General features: G+C 43.9%; 5 non-coding genes across 5 annotated transcripts; 1 reads left to right on the top strand and 4 right to left on the bottom strand.

Moving 5' to 3' along the window:
• Positions 1 to 2,258: 2,258 nt before the first annotated feature.
• LOC146179093 (U6 spliceosomal RNA) lies at positions 2,259 to 2,361 on the top strand. Its single transcript, XR_014701006.1, has one exon. It is a non-coding gene; the product is annotated as a U6 spliceosomal RNA (small nuclear RNA).
• A 1,268-nt stretch (positions 2,362 to 3,629) lies between these two features.
• Positions 3,630 to 3,732, bottom strand: LOC146179092 (U6 spliceosomal RNA). Its single transcript, XR_014701005.1, has one exon. It is a non-coding gene; the product is annotated as a U6 spliceosomal RNA (small nuclear RNA).
• A 4,588-nt stretch (positions 3,733 to 8,320) lies between these two features.
• Positions 8,321 to 8,422, bottom strand: LOC146179091 (U6 spliceosomal RNA). The gene has a single exon (XR_014700997.1). It is a non-coding gene; the product is annotated as a U6 spliceosomal RNA (small nuclear RNA).
• Positions 8,423 to 8,529: 107 nt separating this feature from the next.
• LOC146179090 (U6 spliceosomal RNA) lies at positions 8,530 to 8,632 on the bottom strand. Its single transcript, XR_014700999.1, has one exon. It is a non-coding gene; the product is annotated as a U6 spliceosomal RNA (small nuclear RNA).
• A 5,961-nt stretch (positions 8,633 to 14,593) lies between these two features.
• Positions 14,594 to 14,696, bottom strand: LOC146179089 (U6 spliceosomal RNA). The gene has a single exon (XR_014700989.1). It is a non-coding gene; the product is annotated as a U6 spliceosomal RNA (small nuclear RNA).
• Positions 14,697 to 20,493: the final 5,797 nt, after the last annotated feature.

Here is a 20,493-nt window from a genome sequence, read left to right as displayed (position 1 = left end):
TACATCGTAACGTAATGCTCGCAAACGATGCTGCCGCAATGGTGACTAGTGCTGCGGTGGATTGTAACAGCCGAACCCAAATGCACGAGTGCGAGAAGGCAAAGGAGCTCTGAGCGACTTCGATGCGAGTGGCTCTCACGAACCAACAGATGCGAGATCGACGCCAATCATGACAAGTACCAAAATAGTCCTCAGAACTAGAAATTCACGGATGCCGATACGCGGCCGCAATTCCGATTAGTGCAGTCGTCCGCGCATAGCGTGAACAGGTCCACGCCGCACTGTTTTCCTTTTTCTTCATAGCACGCCCGATCTTTCGGACCCAGCGTCAACGCATAGTACGCTCCCAACGAATCTGCCGACATCTTGCACGCACGTAGGGCAGCGCAAAAGTAACCGCGTGTTTGCATGGTGGACCGCTGAAAACGACAGCGCACTCAGTAAATTCACTGCGCAGCCTTGCTGTGCGTAGTCGTCTCCTGCCAGCGACAACCACATGGCGGATTACCCAGCATGCATCCTGTTTCATATTCTACCAAAAAAAATATTTATCTGAATGGACGATTATTCGTCACGTGTGGCGCAGTGCGCGGGGTGTTTTCTTCCTTTTCTCTCTCAATTTCTCGAGCTATATATTGCTAGGTGGCGGACAGACCGATAAATTTGCTCGAAATTCAGCACGTGCAGCTGTGCAAACTTGACTTTGCAAATAAAATTGGGTCAAAACCATGCGTCTGGAGTCTTGACCGGCAAATAATGTCATAAAACATTACTCATAACATCAGTAAAAGCCAGGCTCGCTCGTTATTCATTTGTCTTCTTCTCCTGCACACTGCTTCTTCTTTGGGTGCGCACCGACAGGTCACGAGACGTGTAGTTGACGCAGAGAGACGAAGGGCGACGAACTGGAAGCAACAGATGAAACAGCTTATATAAACACAAACAAGAAAACAATAGAGGAACGCATTTGTAAAGCGTTTTTTCAATTGGTTCTCAGCAAGGGAAGGCGCAATATCTGTCGCACCTGTGTCTGCGGATGCCTGAACCGCGCCGTAAGGGAAGAAAGGAAAGTGGGAGTGAAAGTGGAAAAAGAGAAAGAGGAGCCGTAGTGGAGGGCCTGGGAGTAATTTCGACCACCTGGGAATCTTTAACGTGCGCTGACATCTCACAGCACACGGACGCTTGCTGTGCGGCAGTGTCTCCCCTGATTGGGCTAGGACAGGTAGGTCACCGCCGCTTGCAGCGAGGGCTAGCCTGCCACCGAATTTTGATCTGTTGTAGGCCGTCATTGCACCTGCCACAGCTTCGGTGGTGGACGACGGCTGTTGTTTCGGCGCGCGTCTTTCTCTCCCTCTTTTCTTTCTTGTCTATTTTCTCTTCTGTCTGCACAAGGCAGCGGAGGGGGCTCAGCTAGAGAGCCAGTAGCAGGCCCGTGCATTTTCTTTTCCTTCTTCCTACAGCCACAAAAACAACATGTCAGCACACATTAAAGATCCCCAGGTGATCGAAATTACTCCGTAGCCCTCCACTACGGCTCCTCTTTCTCTTTTTCCACTTTCACTCCCACTTTCCTCCCTTCCCTTACGGCGCGGTTCAGCTGTCCACAGAAGCAAGTGTGACAGATACTGTGCCTTTCCCTTCCTGAGAACCAATTTAAAAGAATCAATCAAACGCATATGCAAAGAGAAATGTCACTATACTTCGACATAGACTGGCTCAAAATTAAACGCAGCTTCATGAGCTAGCACGCTACACATCTGAGCTCTAAGCTCTCTTGTCACGACTTCTATGACGCCGAGGCCAAGCCTGAGCTAGAGCCGACAACCGCGGCACGACGCGCTCTCGAATAACCATGTTCGAACCAGTTCTAGCATTCAAGACAAGCGAGGAGTGAAGAGACAGAGCTTAAAATCTGCAGCACTCGCGAACTCCCGACGCTGTTTTCAAATTTCCGCGGGCGATATATTAGTCGCAAGAGCATCCTCTAGATGGCGGCAGGGGCGAAAAAGCCATCAATAGGCTTTATCGTCAGTCGAAAACAATAAAGACATGAGTTATTCAGAAAGATCATGCTCGAATACTTGAAACCTTAATTAAACATTCTATGCATGAAGAAAAACTATTGCTAATTCTTTTGTTTCCAATGCCTTATTTGAAGTTCTTTGTCCTCCACTTTTTAAGTATTCCTCAAAGCTAACCAATACTGACTCGTCAAAAACGATAACGCCTATATATACTCGAATGCGAGACCTCAAAGTGTACTTCCAAAGTACATATACTAAAATTGGAACGATACAGAGAAGATTAGCATGGCCCCTGCGCAAGGATGACACGCAAAATCGTGAAGCGTTCCACATTTTTTTTTTCTTCACGCATTTAAAAAAAAAAAACTGGCATGCTCAAGCAGTCAGAGACGTTGATGCGAAGAAAATACGGCAGCATTTTCGCGAAGCCGTTGCGAGTGTTATTGAAGTTCTCAAGACACAAGACGAAGTGCCTGAGTGGCTTCGGAGAATGAAAGTGTTGCTGCAAATGACTGATTTGTAATGGAACACGCAACCCAAATCGCGCGCGCGCGCGCGCGCGCGCGCGCGTGTGTGTGTGTGTGTGTGTGTGTGTGTGTGTGTGTGTGTGTGTGTGTGTGTGTGTGTGTGTGTGTGTGTGTGTGTGTGTGTGTGTGTGTGTGTGTGTGTGTGTGTGTGTGTGTGTGTGTGTGTGTGTGTGTGTGTGTGTGTGTGTGCGTGTGTGTGGAATAACAAGGGGCCGGATTACAAAAAGAATAAGGAGCAGTGAAATAATAACGGACTTGTACATCGCTCGGTTTTTCGCGCTAGCATTCAGCACACATATCATACTTTAACGAATACAACCACCTAACATGTTTTATATATATGCTTTTCCTGATTAAATCAGAATTAATTCGAAATTCGTGTTCTGCGGCGACGGAACCCAAAAGGTGAAACCAAACATATTGCATAAGGGGGTCACAGCCTTGTAACACTTCGATTTGGGAGCAGCAGTCGATGCAACTGCGTCAAGAATTCACCATGGAGCCGATTTTGGGGCCACTATGGAATTCAGCCATGGGGCCGGACCGTTTCGATAGGGTCGAAACGGCCGGAGAGGCGTCTGTGTGCTGCGCGATGTCAGTGTTTGACGGGGTTCAAAACTGAAAACGAGTCGTGTACTGCACACGCGAAAACTCAGAAAAACCTTGAAGTTTCAAGTGCGAAACGCTTTAAACCAGCGTGTCGAAAGACGTAAAGGTTCACTGTCACAGTAGTTGACTTAGAGAATCACTGCAGTCCTGAGCCCTGACTTCCACCCCACAGTAAAAAACGCTTGTTCACAATTTATCGTGTACCTCAATGCAAATTTCTCGGTGGCGTTGATGGGCCCGAAGCGAAGAGGTTAGGTTGAGTTTGATTATTTTTTGTTGTGCTAATTATTCCCGATATGGTGGCAAACTTTATTAGCGAACAGATAAGTATTACTGACGACTGCTAAAATTTTCGCCTGCAACAAAGAAAATAAAACATCGTATATATCAGGCAACAAAACGCTACGAAAGCAGTAGAAATTCGTGCCAGAATTGCGGCACAATGGTGTTCATACGCGCAAAAGGATGAAAAAATGTGGAACGCTTCACGATTTTGCGTGTCATCCTTGCGCAGGGGCCATGCTAATCTTCTCTGTATCGTTCCAATTTTAGTATATGTACTTTGGAAGTACAGCGCACGCTCTTGCATTCAACTATATATAGGCGGTATTCCCAGTTAGAAATCTGTATAAGTTGTCTGCGATTATAATGTGCAAATAGGAGAAAACTTTGTGAAACGTTTGTCGTTTAAGTAGTGTGTTTAGCATTGTCAGCTTCTTTCACAAAGAATGTTTAATCAAACTACACAATTTTCAAGAACTATCCTTCTGAAGCCCTCATTTATTCATCTGTTCGACAGAACAAAACTCTCTTATTAAATGTTTTTGTGGCGCCATCTCGAGGACGTTGTTAGGACTAATATATCTCCCGCGGACATTTGAAAACGAATGTCACTGTGGTCTTTGCGGCATGAAATGAGAACACCTTCGCGCGTCATCTGATTGCTGTGCTTCGTTCTTTTTCAATCTGCCCTTATCACGAAGAAAAAAAAGATATTGTCATTACATGGTGCCTTGTAGACAGACAAATTGAGTCAGGGCCGGTTCCGAGACCGGTCATTATCGAGCGCACATTCCCTATGGCGACTCGATCGGGCAACACAAGTGTTTGCTGAGCAAACGGCTGGTATCAAAACAACTGCGCGACGCTAACCAGTAGGAGACCTGAGTGTTTCTCTTCTTGATATCAAAAGGCCGTAAAGTACAATGTATGTCGGACGGACCCAATCAATGGTTTTAAAGGTATACGCGTAGCGTACCCAGTGCGGCTTTCTTCGGGATACGTCGGAAAAGCCGGACGGATCCGGGAAATACCTTTCAAGGGTACGGCGGACGGACCCGTCGGTGGTGTTTACGGTGTTTACGTCTCGGGAAATTAGCTGTACGGATCCAAGATCCCCGAATGTGTGGTTGAAGCAGTAGCCACATATGTAGCCAAATCAAAGTTGAGGTGTGTAATGCTGGAAGTACTACGTGAAGTCTGAATTATTACGAAGGATAGCAGAATGGCAAGGGTTACGTGAGCTGGCCACAGCAGAGTGGCAAGCACGGCCAGAGCGCGAGTGTGGTACGTGTCAATGACGGCCACCCCGCGTGGCCGGTCCACAGGCCCGCTCATTTGGTCCTCATTATCCTGTGGATTATCGTCTACGGCGGTATAGTTATGTAGTTTTGATTCTTCAAAGTTTCGATCCTCACTTCTATCTGTGATGAGATGCGTCAAACGCGTCGCTTTCTGCTGCTTTTTTGCGGTGCTGCAAGTTACTACATACAAGCGGCGCTGAAAAAACTGGGTACGCCTGCGTGTCTCTAGCCCATCTAGTACATATCACGTCATTTTTGTTTGCTGTACGACTGGAAGTATAGGCGCCGGTTTGTGCTTTCCGTGAGATGCGTGATGTCCGGACTACGTCCAGTGAGAGTGCTGTTATGAGTGCGCTAGGTGATGTCCAAGCGTGTTAGAATGATCGCCAATGTTCCACGTGTATGTCAGTGTCTATCAGGTGCAGTGGTAAGTGCTAAAAACATTGCGTAAAGAGAGCGTCCTGGGCGTTTATTGACGCGCGCTTTGCAACAGTCAGACGAAAATAGGTAACCGACAATTTGTTGTCAGATTGCACTACAGAGCTCAAAACTCGGAAAATGCGGTATTTTTACAAAGTATACGCGCCTATTGTTTACAATTGTGCGTTTTGAAGCTTCGAAAAAACATTGGACGGCAATGTATACTTTAGCCTGGCCTCGCACAAAGTTGTTGGGATACACGTAGTTTTTGAATGTTAGTTTGTTGCTTTTTCATGCGAGACAAACACAAATGGCACACTTTTAAGCTTGTCAGCCCAAAGCTGAACATGAATATCTGCCATGCATGCGACAGCTCTAATGCTGGAAAGGTTGACATGCATAGCATGTATATGTACATGCTGCGGCATCTCAGCAGCACATTTAGCTACTTGCCCCAAGGTCTTGATATTTAATTCCAGTGATGGCAGCCACACTTTGGTGGAGGCGAAATGCAAACACACCTGCCTGCTGCGAGATGTCGATGCAAAGTACAAAGCTCAGGCAGTCAAATTAATCTGGAGCCCTCCACTGCAGTATCCTTAATAGCTACATATGTCACTTTAGGATGTGAAACCCTACATGCCACATGTAGGATGCGTGTTTCTTTAGATTTTGTAACCTATGTTAATTTTGCAACATTCGGCTAATTGTAGATCTGGAACAGTTGTTGACGAAACGAAAGCAGTTAATCTTGGCATGGTTTCCTGCTTGGATTCATTTGCTAATTTTAACTTCTTTGAAACTTGCACCAATGTTGGATAGTTCAAATAGCAGGCATTTGAATTACAGGAATGATGTAGAACATGCATTTCAGTTTCGATTAATGGAATGTAATGGTCCCCTCCATGCATGCACAGATGCTCTTAGACAAATATATAATCAAGTTTGTGAGTGTGACACATACATATATCAAGGGTGGACGGAAGGCCATGTGGAGCCAGTGTGATATCCTTCATGAAGGCTAAAATAGAATTGTAGAACACTGCTGTCCCAGGCAGAAAAAAATTGGTCATTTTGTGTATGATTAACTGACTAGGAATAACATCTCACTCAGAGTATGATGCGATATATAGTATCTGATTTAGTATCCCAAGGCTATGAGGGAGGCAATGGTTGAGGGCTCCGGTATAATTTTGACCACCTTGGGTTCTTTTACATGCACTGACACCGCACAGTGCATGACAGCCTATTGTTTTGCCTCTATTGAAATGCCTCTGCTGTGGCCGGAATCAAATCTGCATCCATGGGTTCAGCAGCCGAGCACTCTCTTGAGCCAGCACAACATGGTAAAGTAACAAAATGCATGCCACTACATTTCCTTCTAGCCTGTGCTTTCCTTCACAGAACTAATGTATACATGAAAAAGCAACAAAAGATACTAGTTTTATTGCACATTATATCCACATTTCAGCAAGCATTCACTCGGAAGACATTTCCGACAATGCTTGCATGGAAACGTGGAACATCTTACAAAACCAAAACAATGCACTTCACTCCAATTGTTAATGGGCAAGGTGGCATCTATGCTACTACACTGCACTTTTCACAAAACCACAAGCCCCATCTGCTTTGGCCAATCACACTTGATGAAACTAACGGAGACAGATGTCGCACACCACCATGGTCGTCTCGCAACATATGTGTGCATTCGCTGCATTTCAATTTCATGCCTTTCCACTTAGCTTCAACTGTTGACAGCACTGCCAGCCGCCCATATTCTGTGAAATAATCCGTGATTGTCGGATGGTCGTGGCGGCGAAGAAGAAATGAAATGCCATCTGAATGATAGGTTGCGAAAGTATACCAAGTAATTTTGCTGTATAAAAAGCGATAAGTCCTTCGATCAAAAGTAGGAGCAAGGTGAGAACGTGAAACAAGGTAGGATGTGATATTGTCTTAAACAATATTTTAGTATCTATATGTGTACTGTGGACGGTATCAATGATCAAAAAGCTAGAGGAAGGATTTTGCGAAATTGATAGCTACGACATACGCAGCGCCGCTTTAGTGTAGGAATAAATTTGGCATATGCCTTTTGCCATATGGCTCTGAGGTATAATTTAAAGGAAGAAACATCCTATTTCCTCCTCCTGCATGTGAATGCTCTGCACGGCAAGGTGTGTATGTTGTACCGGTGCACGATCTTCGGAGGTAGATGCAGGATCTAAGACAGCGTAAATGCTATATATAGGAATAGCCCACTTGCACCACTCGGCCAAAAAGAATTGTGTTACTGAATGTGTGTATCTCGCGATGCCGGCATTGTACAGTACGTCGCATCATCTGAAGCAGTGCTCGCCGCACACAATCCTGAGTAAAGACCGCGCGCGATCAGCAATGTGTTAGAATGGGCGAATTACAACTTCGTAGCATCTCATCGAGAGTCGCGCGCTAGTTGGGATCACAGACGATAGATTCAATCACGCGTAGCAAGAGGAATGCGGACATGCATACGTTCGACGTACAAATTAGCCATGACGTCCGCCATGTCTTTGCGAGAATCATCGGACGAGTCGGACGTATGTAACTAAAAAGCCGTAAAAGACCAAAAATCGACGCGCGACGATGCTGGGATGAATATCGAGCGTTAATTAGCTCATTGAAAACTCCTGTTGACGGCACTCACGCTTAGTTGCACCGCAATAAGAGAGTCACAACCTTATAACACTTCACTTTGGACGCATGCTATCGGAGTCGATGTTGGGCCGGTCCGTCAGGAGAGGCGTCCGTGTGCTGCGCGATGTCAGTGCACTTTAAAGACCCCGGGTTGTTGTCTCTGCGCCTTTCCATTTTTTCCGCTTTCACTTTCCACCCCACCAGTTAAAAAAAAAGAGAAAAAAAAAGCATTATCATTCACCTCACTGCAAATTAATTGGAGCCGGATGTGCCCGAAGAGAAAGTTTCAGTTCATTATTTCATTAATTAAGCTGATATGGTGGTAAAACTTTATTCAACAGATATATATTATTGGCGACTGAGAAAATTTTTGCCTGCAACAAAGAAAAAACATAGTATCAGGCATCAAAACCCTAGAAAAGCAGTAGAAATTTGTGCCAGAATTGTGGCTCACTGGTCTTTATACGCGCAAAAGGAGGAAAAAAATGTGGAACGCTTCACGATTTTGCGTGTCATCCTTGCGCAGGGGCCATGCTAATCTTCTCTGTATCGTTCCAATTTTAGTATATGTACTGATTTTTGCCTGCAACAAAGAAAAAACATAGTATCAGGCATCAAAACCCTAGAAAAGCGGTAGAAATTTGTGCCAGAATTGTGGCTCACTGGTCTTTATACGCGCAAAAGGAGGAAAAAAATGTGGAACGCTTCACGATTTTGCGTGTCATCCTTGCGCAGGGGCCATGCTAATCTTCTCTGTATCGTTCCAATTTTAGTATATGTACTTTGGAAGTACACTATCACGTCTCGCGTTTAAGTATATATAGGCGGTATTGCTAGTTAGAAATCTGCAAGAGTTATCTTTGTTTAAAAGTTGCAAATAGGAGTGAACTTTCTTCATATTTTGTTGCTTAAGTAGAGCCGTTAGCAATGCAAGGTTCTTTTACAAAGAATGTTTAATCACACTTCATAAGTTTTGGAACCATCTTTCTGAAAGGCTCATTTATTGATCTGTTCTACAGACCAGTACCCTCTAGATAATTTTCCCTGTGGCGCCATCTCGAGGATGTTGTTAAGACTAATATATTTCCCGCGCACGTTTGAAAACGAATGTCACAGTCGTCTGTGAGGCATGAAAGGAGAACACCTTTGAGTGTCATCTGATTGCTGTGCTTCATTCCTTTTCAATCTGCCCTTATCACGAAGAAAAAAGTAATTGTCATTACGTGATGCCTTGTAGACAATGGCGAGCATTAGACAATACGAGACATGGCCGGTTCCGAAAATTTCCAGAAATTTTCCAGCGACTCTAATCCTCGCATGGGCAGAGAGCCATCTGCCGATCTTGCGGAGAGGCACAGGAGATCTTTGCGCACATTGTTGTCGAGTGTGTTAGACTGTTACCAACCCAGAGATTCTAGTAACGTTGTCCAGAGGGCACTACCCTGCCACAGGCCTTGGGGTTCGCCACTGAAGTATACTGAAGACAGCGCCGCGCCGGCTAGGACAGTCACGGCATTCAAAGAGCGTCTGCGTCAGTGGTGGTGGATGACTGTACAATCCAGCCCAAGAAATGCTGCGGTTGACAAAACGTGCTGTGAGCGGTGCCGCCAGTCTAACCAACCTATCCCCCCCCCCTTTTTTTTTTCTTTCAAACAACGGCTAGGGTGCATTTTCGCGCCCACCCGCGATCGCGATCGTGCGCTCGGAAGTTTAATTAAACATTCTATGCGTAAGGAGCCTATATTACAAGAGCTTTTGCTCTAAATGGCCTATTTGAAAGATGTTTTCTCCACTTCTAAACTATGCCACAGAGCTACTACAGGCTTGGGATGAGCAATAACGCCTCTCTCTCTCTCTCTCTCTCTCTCTCTATATATATATATATATATATATATATATATATATATATATATATATATATATATATATATATATATATATATATATATATCAGTTCAGTCGTTCAGTCGTGTCCGACTCTTCGTGACCCTATTGACCATGTCACGCCACACTTTCCGGTCTCTCACTATCTTCCTAACATCACATAACTTCATCTGCAGTGCCTCGAGGATGCCATCTAACCATCGCGTTCGCTGCCTACCCCTTCTCCGGCAACCCTCAACCTTTCCCAACATCAAATCTTTCTCCAGCGACTCCTCTCTTCTCATCAGATGACCAAAGTAGCTGAGCTTTAACTTTAGAATTTGACCCTCCAATGAGCAGTCAGGGTTTATGGTCGACAATATTGACTGATTTGATCTTCTGGCAGTCCAAGGAACTCACAAGAGTCTTCGCCAGCACCACAATTCAAACGCGTCAATTCTTCGGCGGTCAGCCTTTTTCACAGTCCAACTCTCGCATCCATACATCACAACTGGAAAGACCATAGCACGAGTTATACGGATCTTGGTTGGCAGACTAATGTCTCTGCTCTTTACTAGGCGGTCAAGGCTAACCATTGCTCTCTTTCCCAGAAGCAGGCGTCTCCTAATTTCATGGCTGCAGTCTCCTTCCGAGGTAATCTTGGAGCCCAAGAAGAGAAAATCTGTCACTGCTTCCACTTCTTGTCCCTTGATGCTCCAGGACTTGATAGGGCAAGACGCCATGATCTTTGTCTTTTTAATGTTCAGTTTAAGCCCAAACTTCTCACTCTCTTCTTGTACGCGCATCAGAAGTCTCTTGAGTTCCGCTTCACTTTCTGCAATTAAAGTGGTATCATCCGCATATCTAAGGTTGTTGATACGTTTTCCAGCAATCTTCACTCCAGCTGAAGACTCGTCCAGACCGGCCTTCCTCATGATGCACTCTGCATATAGGTTAAATAGGCAGGGCGACAGTATGCAGCCTTGCCTCACTCCTTTCTCAATCGGAAACCAATCAGTAAGACCATGCCCAGTTCTGACTGTGGCCTCTTGCCCTTCATACAGGTTCCTGAGGAGACAGATGAGGTGAATTGGAACTCCCATCTCTTGGAGAGCTTGCCACAATCTGCTGTGATCTACGCAGTCAAACGCTTTCGCATAATCAATAAAGCAGAAGTAGATGGGTTTCTGGAACTCTCTTGCTTTTTCCATGATCCAGCGAAGGTTGGCAACTTGGTCTCTAGTTCCTCTCCCCTTGCGAAACCCAGCTTGCACGTCCGGAAGCTCTCGATCCACATACTGCTGCAGCCTACCTTGGAGGATTTTCAACATCACCTTGCTAGCATGCGAAATAAGCGCGATCGTGCGGTAGTTGGAACAATCCTTGGCACTGCCTTTCTTTGGAATGGGGATGTAAACTGACCTCCTCCAATCCTGTGGCCACTGCAGGGTTGTCCAAATCTTCTGACATAATGTATGCAGAATTTTAACAGCGTCATGGTTGAGGTTTTGAAGCAACTCAGCTGGAATGCTATCAATTCCGCTAGCTTTGTTCTTAGCAAGGCTGGCTAAGGCCCATTCAACTTCACTCTTCAGGATGCCCGGCTCAAGATCAGTTATCACAACCGTCTTATGTTGGGTTTGCACATTCGAGTCCTTCTTGTACAGTTCTTCTGTGTATTCCTGCCACCTCTTCTTTATCTCTGCGGCTTCAGTGAGGTCCTTGCCTCGTTTGTCCTTTATCACGCCCATCTTAGCACAGAAGTTTCCTTTGATATCTTTGATTGTCTTATACAGAGCTCTTGTGTTCCTTAATTGGCTGTTGTCCTCAACTGCTTGGCACTGTATGTTCAAGAAGGCATTCTTATCTCTCCTTGCTATTTTCTGAAAATCCGCATTGAGAACCTTGTATCTTTCTTTTTCCCCCATAACTTTTGCCATCCTCCTTTCCTCAGCTATTTGCAAAGCCTCTTCAGATAACCAGTTTGCTTTCTTGCATTTCTTTTGCTTTGGAACTACCTTAGTAGCAACTTCTTGTATTATATCACGAACATCAGACCACATGTCTTCGGGCTCTTTGTCTTCTAGATCTAATTCTTGAAATCGATTCCTCACTTCCACAGCATATTCTAATGGAACTTGATCCAGATTATACCTGAAAGGCCTTCTAGTTTCCTGCGTTTTCCTCAATCGAAGCTTAATCTTGGCAACAAGAAGCTGATGATCGGTGCCACAATCGGCCCCAGGCCTTGTTTTTACTGCTTGTATAGCGCTTCTCCATCTCTGCCGGCAAATAATATAATCGATCTGATTCCTGTACAGACCGTCCGGTGAAGTCCATGTGTACAGGCGCCTCTTGTGCTGTTGAAAATGAGTATTCGCTATGGTCAGGTTGTTTTCTTGACAAAACTCTACTAGCCTCTGCCCAGCTTCATTTGGCTCACCAAGACCGAACTTGCCTGTAATTCCGGATATTTCTTCACTCCCTACCTTGGCATTCCAATCTCCTATGAGAAAAACGACGTCTGATGATGGGGTGCGGTCTAAAAGGCATTGTAGGTCCGCATAAAATCTCTCAACGTCAGCTTCTTCAGCAGTAGTGGTCGGTGCATAGACTTGGATAACTGTTATGTTGAAAGGGTGACCTAGGATCCGAAGTGAAATCATTCGGTCGTTTTTGGGGTTGTACCCTAGCACTGCTTTGCCCATTCTTCTGTTTACTATGAGAGCGACCCCATTCCTTCTCTTGGATTCGTGCCCACAATAAAAGACATAATGGTCGCCGGAGTTAAATTCTCCCATTCCGGTCCACTTGAGCTCGCTGATACCCAAGATATCAATGTTCAATCTGTCCATTTCTCGCTTGACGATATCCAGTTTACCTTGCGTCATAGATCTTACATTCCATGTTGCTATGTGATACATCTCCTTGCAACATCGGACTTTCCGGTCGCTTCCCGACACATCCACAACTGAGCGTCCTTTTGGCTTTAGCCCAGCCGCTTCATTCGTCCTGGAGCTACTAGGAATCGCCCTTTGTTCATCCCCAGTAACATGTGGGACGCCTTCCAACCTGGGGGGCTCATCTTCCGGCGCCATATCATTAATGGTATTGTGACTGGCCATAGGGTTTTCTTGGCAGGAAATACTGGAGTGGGTTGCCATTACCTTCTCCAGTGAATCACATTTTGTCAGAACTCTCTGCCGTGACCTGTCTATCTTGGGTGGCCCTACACAGCAGAGCTCACGACTTCATCGAGTTTCGCAAGCCCCTCCGCCACGACAAGGCAGTGATCCATGAAGGGGATATATGTATATATATATATATATATATATATATATATATATATATATATATATATCCTGAACGCACGGCCGACACTTTTACTCCCAAAGTACATAAATTGAAACAATATGCCTCTCTCAAGGTGGTCGAAAAGGAAGCGGCACAGCTTGCCAGTGAATTCGCCTAGGCATCTGCACAGCACCAGCGTGGCCCCTGCGCAAGGGGTGACACGAGGAATCGTGAAGCGTTCAACGTTTTTTTTTTTTTTTTTTTCCACACACTTTTACAAACTCGCTTGGTTGGCCTCGAATGGCTTGCTTGCCTGTGAAGCGTTTTATTTGAAGGAGGACGCGAGCCGGCGAAGATGATGAACGCCGGCCTCAGTTGGTCAGCAATCCCAGACCTGGCCTCTGCAAGTGCCAGCTAGCCGCCTCGCGAGCACGGCTGACCAGGCCCTTTGTGTTTGACCAACGAGCGCCCAAGGAGGAAGGCCTCCCAATTCCTCTTCAGTGGGGATGGGAGGGGGAGGAAAGGGAGGACTAGATTGGCATTCCCAGGCCATATGTGGGATAAAGAGCAACGACATCTCTTCACAGTGTGGGCTTTCGAGTTTAATATTTGGATTGTAGCGAGCAGCCTAGGCGCCAGAAAGTGTTGGTCTGCAGCTGTCGCAGAATGCTTGCAGGCCTTCGACAGCCCTTTCGCCGGAAGTGGTACCAGCTGCCGAACCTTGCAGGGAACCGCAGCAGCGGTCGGCCTAGCTCGTCATGGACCACGATGTGAAACCGACTGGTAAAGTCTGGTGAAGACCGAGGCACCGTCGTCGTGGATAACCCGTACGTGCACGGCGGATCGAGTGTGTAATTTCGAATGGTTTCGCAGCAGGACGAGGCCGCGCGGCGCGGTATCCCAGCGCGACCTTGAAGTAGTTCGCTTTGGGCAGCAACGGCACAAGGGGCCGGTTATGGACGAGGTGGTACTGTGCTTTTCCTGATTAAATCAGAATTAATTCGAAATCCGCTTTCAGCATCCAGGCTACCCAAAAGAAGTACATCATACAATTAGGGGCATTAAAAACTAGGCAGTATATGCTATGTACATGCATGTTGAACTTTAGCGCAAATTATAAGCGAGCCGTTATAACTGCAGCTGAAAAATCGAAACCGGATTACTAAAAAACTGAAAAAGACCAAAAATAGCGCGTGTTTTCGGCGCCGTTGATGCGCCCGAAGCGAGTGCTTGTAAGGGTGGGTTGAAGGTTTTCTTTTTATTTTTTTCGCTAAATATTGCGATGTGGTGGTAAAACTGCAATATCTGGTGGATATATTTTTTTCTTAATTACCCTCTTGGCAGCACAAACAAGCACAAAATACATTTACATGACAATAAAAGCAGCAATACTTTCAGGCTACTGCACGATGATAGAATGGATTAAATTATTCTAGTTTGTCGAGGACTGGCAGCCACTCAGGTTGACGATCTTGCTGCCCGAACACTTCCTGTGTGTAAATGATGCTTTCAATGAAATTACACAATGAACCTGCACAATATTATCACCGCATCGCAATAATTAGCGAGAAAAAAAAAAGAACTCAGAAAAGGAGAAAAAAATGTGGAACGCTTCACGATTTTGCGTGTCATCCTTGCGCAGGGGCCATGCTAATCTTCTCTGTATCGTTCCAATTTTAGTATATGTACTTTGGAAGTACATCTGCAATGCTTGAGTTCAAGTATATATAGGCGTTATTGCTAGTTAGATATCTGTAATGGTTGCATTTGATTATAATTCGCAAATATGAGAAAACTTTCTACAAATTTGTTTTTTTAAGTAAAGTAGTTAGCAATGTCAGCTTGTTCCACAAAGAATGTTTAATCAAACTTTAAAATTTTGGAAATCAACTTTCTGAAGAACTCATTTATTGACCTGTTCGACAGAACAATTAACCCTCATGATAATGCTTTCTGTGGCGCCATCTCGAGGATCTTGTTAGGACTAATATATCTCCCGCGGACATTTGAAAGCGAATGTCACAGTCATCTGTGCGGCATGAATGAGAACACATTCGCGTGTCATCTGATTGCTGTGCTTCATTCCTTTTCAATTTACCGTTATCCCGCAGAAAAAAAGAGGTTGTCATTACGTTATGCCTTCTACACACTGGCGAGCATTAGACAAGTTGAGTCCATGGCCAGTTCCGAGACCGGTCACGATCGAGCGCATATTCCATATCATATGACGACTCGATCGGGAAACTCGATTGGTTGTTGAACAAACTGCTTGGATCAAAACAACTATGCGACCGCCTGTGCAGGTCAGTTTTTCGGCATGGCGAACATCGCGTTAGCTGTTGTATACGCAGTAGCATCAACTTCTGAAAATTTTACGTTACGTACGACAAAAATAGGCCATCAATATATGTGCATCATGCATTGGCGCCGTCATTGTTTTGGTGGTACATTTTGATTATTCCCTTCGCTGAGTATGGAAATTGACCCAATGTGAATATCGAATTCGGACCAACTTTCAGCTGCACTGCATTTGAAAGGCTACAGAAAAACCCAAAGCTTAACATCGCAATTCAGTATGTATGTATGTATGCATGTATATATATATATATATATATATATATATATATATATATATATATATATATATATTGCCCTGAAGATATCTGATATCCATATGATGTCCACTGGACATGTGTTTTGTTGCAGAATGAAACTCCACAGACTGTCCTGGGGAGACCCACTAAGAATGACAATTGAGGGCATCCTGTCAATATCTTCAGTACATATTTTAGCTGTTCTTGCGGTCTTACTGACATCTGTTCTCGGCCTTCTTATGTGTGCACCTTGAGCATCCCACCACTTACGCAGTTGGCTCATGCACATATAAAAAACGAACTGACAAGCTAAATCATTTTTTAATTTTTTATTCAACATTTTTCTTTTGCTTGGTCTTTTTGCTTCGTTTACCACTCGGAGTGAACTGTGAAACAGGAAAAAGCGCAAATTGATGACAAGTAAACCATGCAAGTTTTAAAGTAATGACTGATTGCAGAAAAAAAAGAGGAAATTTGTTCAATACTAATAAAAAAAAAACGAAACAATCCGTCCTCTTCCACCATGTTCTCCTTGCCTGAAAGACCGCACACCTGTGTGTTTACTAGAGTGTCACTCTAGTTTTGACAACAGTGTTTACATCAACCGCCTGTGGCGTACTGCACTCTGTTACGCGCATAAAAAAAAAAGAAATCGAACAAAAATTGTCCTATTTGAAGCCAAGCGCTCGAGCCATCTAACTTAGTTGAGCATTTAGTAAGCACAAAACCTTTAAAGAATTAGTGGTGCTACGCTTGCTACTTATTACTGCTACTTATTATGTAACAGCTTTGGCTGCGGCATTACACCCGCTATGCTTGTAAAATTAAGATGGCGACGGCAGTGGCTTTTTTTTTTCTAATCATGTTTCTCACAGTTCGGCGATAGTTCGGCTGCCTCTATAGACAGTGTAAGTACATATTACAAATTGAGTAAAATATATGTAGTAACAAAAATGCTGACAATTGTTCCAGCAGAACCTAAACCAGCAACATATTTCAACACTCTTGAAATAACAATGCAGAACAAACAGCTCGACGTGTGTTATATTTCTTTTTTTCTTACTATGCTCATTACCTTTGGGCATAAGGATATGGTATGATGGATAACCATGCAGTGATATGTTCATTCGTGACGCCCTTTTGTAATATGTGCAGCAGATATGGCCCCTTGAAATTAGAACAAAAAACAGCAGAATCTTTGATAGCTACAAGTAAATGCAAGCATTGCGGAAAAAAACATCTTCACATGATATTTTCTGAATATTCTTTTACTGACGTTTGAGTCAAAAATCGTCTGGACGTCACTAGCATATCCACAAGTGATATCGGACATTGTGATTGATAATTTGTGGACATCATATGAATATCAGTGGTTGTCTGGGTATATTGTAGAATGAGGGTTTATTAGAGGTGCTGGGATTCGATCTAAAAGCACGGCAGGAACAGTCCGCATACAAGCATGTCCAGCGCACACACCGATAGCGACATGTCACTGGAGACGGTGCACGGAATCTTCATCTTTGCATGTACATCTTTACTCTTTACAATATATATATATATTAGATAATTATTAGCACCCCTTTCTAACGGGATGGTAATAAGTGTCGCCTAGTTCATAATACGTTCAGTGCTTAATAGTTAATGGATTATTTCTTCTGTATAGTCGAACACTACTCCCTTGACCTTTTCCACCATTCTTCAAGTCGCCTCTTACTTGCTTCGACTATTTCATAATTTAGCCTACCATGGATGTCCCGAAACTCCAGTGCTTCTCGAATCCCTACGCCGGCGTCGTGCACTGGTGGTTGAAGTGCCTTACATTCTATAATATGTTTGTTTCCCTGCTTTGCATGCAGCAGCAACAAATGTCACCTGTACTGTCAAATTTTTCATTTCCGGAAGAGTGCACTCACTCAAATGCTAATACAATGTACGTCCTATAGTAATTTTTTTTCTAACGTCGCTAAAACATTATGCACACATGTACGTAATGATATACTCTTACAATAACATTATAACAATTCATCAACATATTAAAATGACCAAACCCCGCATTTGTTATATGTATGCTCATACACCCTATGAGCTTCAACGAACTTTGCATAAAGAATACTAAAAGAGCACCAATAAATGCACAACTATATATAAAGTAACTTCATCAATTAAGCACTTACCTGATGCTGTTAATTTCAGCTAATTATAGCTGCCCATGAGCAGTGCGCTCAAGTGCATTAGTAGTGAATTGCTTAAACAATCTTTGAATTATATTCTATGTATAACTAGTGGCAGGCATGGTGTCAAGAGGAATTCAAAAGTTCTGATAAATTGTCTATCATTACAGCTCATAATCCAAGAAAAAGCCCTGATCAGGTACTTGAAGGAAGCTCGATCATGGTGATCTTGAATGTTTTTTTAACGTAGCGGCGTTTTCATAACGTTAGAGCTAACAAACTTAACTATATGTTAATGGAGACTGATCTTGACTTTGAGCATAAGTTTTCGCCTTACGTATTTATGCTACAGCATGTTTGTTTTTAGTGGCAATTTCCTGTTTTTATTCGACATTACATACATAGAAACATTATTTGCGAAGTTTAAATGTCATAGAATGTTTTATTGCTGATTAAATTTAGTTTATTAACATTTAAATGGGAAGAAAACAAACATTATGTTACAAATTAACACTGATTAACATTATTCAGGGGTGGAGGCTGCGGTCGAGCATTTTGAAACAGGTCAGGGAGCAGTAATAAGGCCATTTAGGAGAAGCTTTGGAGCAACAAAACGAGTTTTGGAGCTCTCGAATTGTTTCGGAGCATAAGCATCTTTAATAACTCATTTCTCTTCCCAGCATATAAACACCTCAGTTTGAGTCCTTTTTAATCAATGTTCGTTTTTCTTACTACACATGCATACCCGACAGGACACACCAAACGGCTAGAACATGTGCAGATATTTACAATAAAACTGACCTGAGCCACATTTCGAAACAGGCTAGCAGCCAGTGGAATGCTTTTTTAATATTTAGTTCACAGGAAGGGAAAGGTGCAGTATGCCACACTTGTTTCTGCGGACACCTGAACCATCCCACAAGGGAAGAAAGGGTGGGAGTGAAAGTGGAGACAAAGAGGAGCCACTTTCACTCCCACCTTCCTCCCTTCTCTTAAGGTGCGGTTCAGGTTTTCTGTGCACTTTATAAGTGAACACAGCGACTAAAAGTGCTTGCCTATTTTGACAGACTCAAAGGTTGAGTCAACCACTTAGCACTGCCAATAGTCTGGAGTTCACATCAATAAACAGCACATTTCAGCTCTCCATCTTGTGCGTATCCCTCGTGGTCCTGCACCTGTGCTAAATTTCTGACCACTGCACATTAAGGCCCCGTATGGCTTTGCAACAAGTTTCTCGCTGGGCACCTTTCAACACATCACCCCATAATGCTGCAAGCAGAAATTTGACATAGGCGTGGCACTCTTGCTATTAACAAGGAGGTTCAATGGTAATGTATCCGCTTGTCTTTACATCAGAACGATTAGAACTGATGAAGTTCTTTGTAGCCTGATGGCTCACTGTACTTTGTGGGGCCTCATTCCTTTTACATCTCTCATCACCTGCAACTGAAAAGGTTGAGAGAAGGTACTATATCAAGTGTACAGACATTGTTTTTTTGCAATAAATACCCTTCAGTAGATTTTAGCTTCCTAATTTATGCAAAAAAACAGTCAAGCTCCTCCAGGATTTTCTAGTTTATACAACTTTTATGGCTGTATAGTATTACGCCCAGTGTGTTACATCATTTCGACCATAAACTCTCAGCATGCAGTCGCCCTGTTGCATTTCTCAGTCACTCGATCCTAATGCATCAGGTGGCAATTCTTGCAGGCAATGCCATTAATGGGCAATTGTGCACAAAAATCGCGTTCTGCTAAATTTGACAGCAAAGCACTGAGGCAGCAATCTGGAGCAATATTGTACTTTGGAGCAGCACTTCCACCAGATTTAACAATCCCTCATCTCCCAGTCTAGATGCTCCAGCTGTGATGTGCAAAATCCTTTTTCCGATCGTCCTGGGCACTTTTGTCCCCAATACACAGGCCTGATGCATTTACGCTTTCAGTGCTTATTCAAGCTGAAAAATAGATCCATCATCATCATGTTGTAATTAGCATTATCGACTTCCAGTGAATGACACACGTAAGCATTTGTTGCTTCCAACACACCACAAACTGTCCACGCAGACAGGATATCAGAGCGCGATACTTTTGTGCATTGGTTGTGCAGGTTCGGAGTTCACAATGACTTGGTATGTTATCGGTGCCCTTGCATGGCAAGCAGTTACCGGCGGGCCAGTTTGACATCTCTTGATAAGGCGATCATCTGACTGAAAGATGATGCTACAGTTAACGAAGCTCGAGGCAGACCTGCACGCACCTAGTCTCTTTAATAAGTGGAACGAGTCAAAATGCACATCCTTTCATCACCACTCTACTGGCTTCCACATCTTTCCCTCTTTAAAGATCGGAACTCTTAACTGCCTAGGCAACTTCTTGCATACAAGTGCATGCTGGCCATTGAAAAATTTTTAAAAATTCAGCAAAGCTTCGCCCCTATCAGAAAACTCCTCATATTAAGTTCCACAGAATTCTGAATTACAAGCTCTGCATTCCTATTGAACAGCCTCCTGCCTTCAGAGGTCATTACCTTACGACCAAACTTGTTGGGCCATGCCTGCGCGCTAGAATTAATCAATGGGAGTCAGGCAGTCAGAATTGCCGACCCAACATTACTTCAATGGATGCATATGTAACAATGCCAACAAACGACATGCCATAAGGTGCACTCCCATTGAATTAGCCCCTTTAGACATTCCTAGCTGAACCAACCCGTCCAACCCAAAGAAAAT

This window comes from Amblyomma maculatum, chromosome 9 (assembly GCF_055883805.1).
Source record: "Amblyomma maculatum isolate TAMU_Amacu chromosome 9, ASM5588380v1, whole genome shotgun sequence".
Lineage (NCBI taxonomy): Eukaryota > Metazoa > Arthropoda > Arachnida > Ixodida > Ixodidae > Amblyomma > Amblyomma maculatum.
Note: the sequence above shows the minus strand (reverse complement) of the source record. Positions and strands in the feature narration are given on the sequence as shown.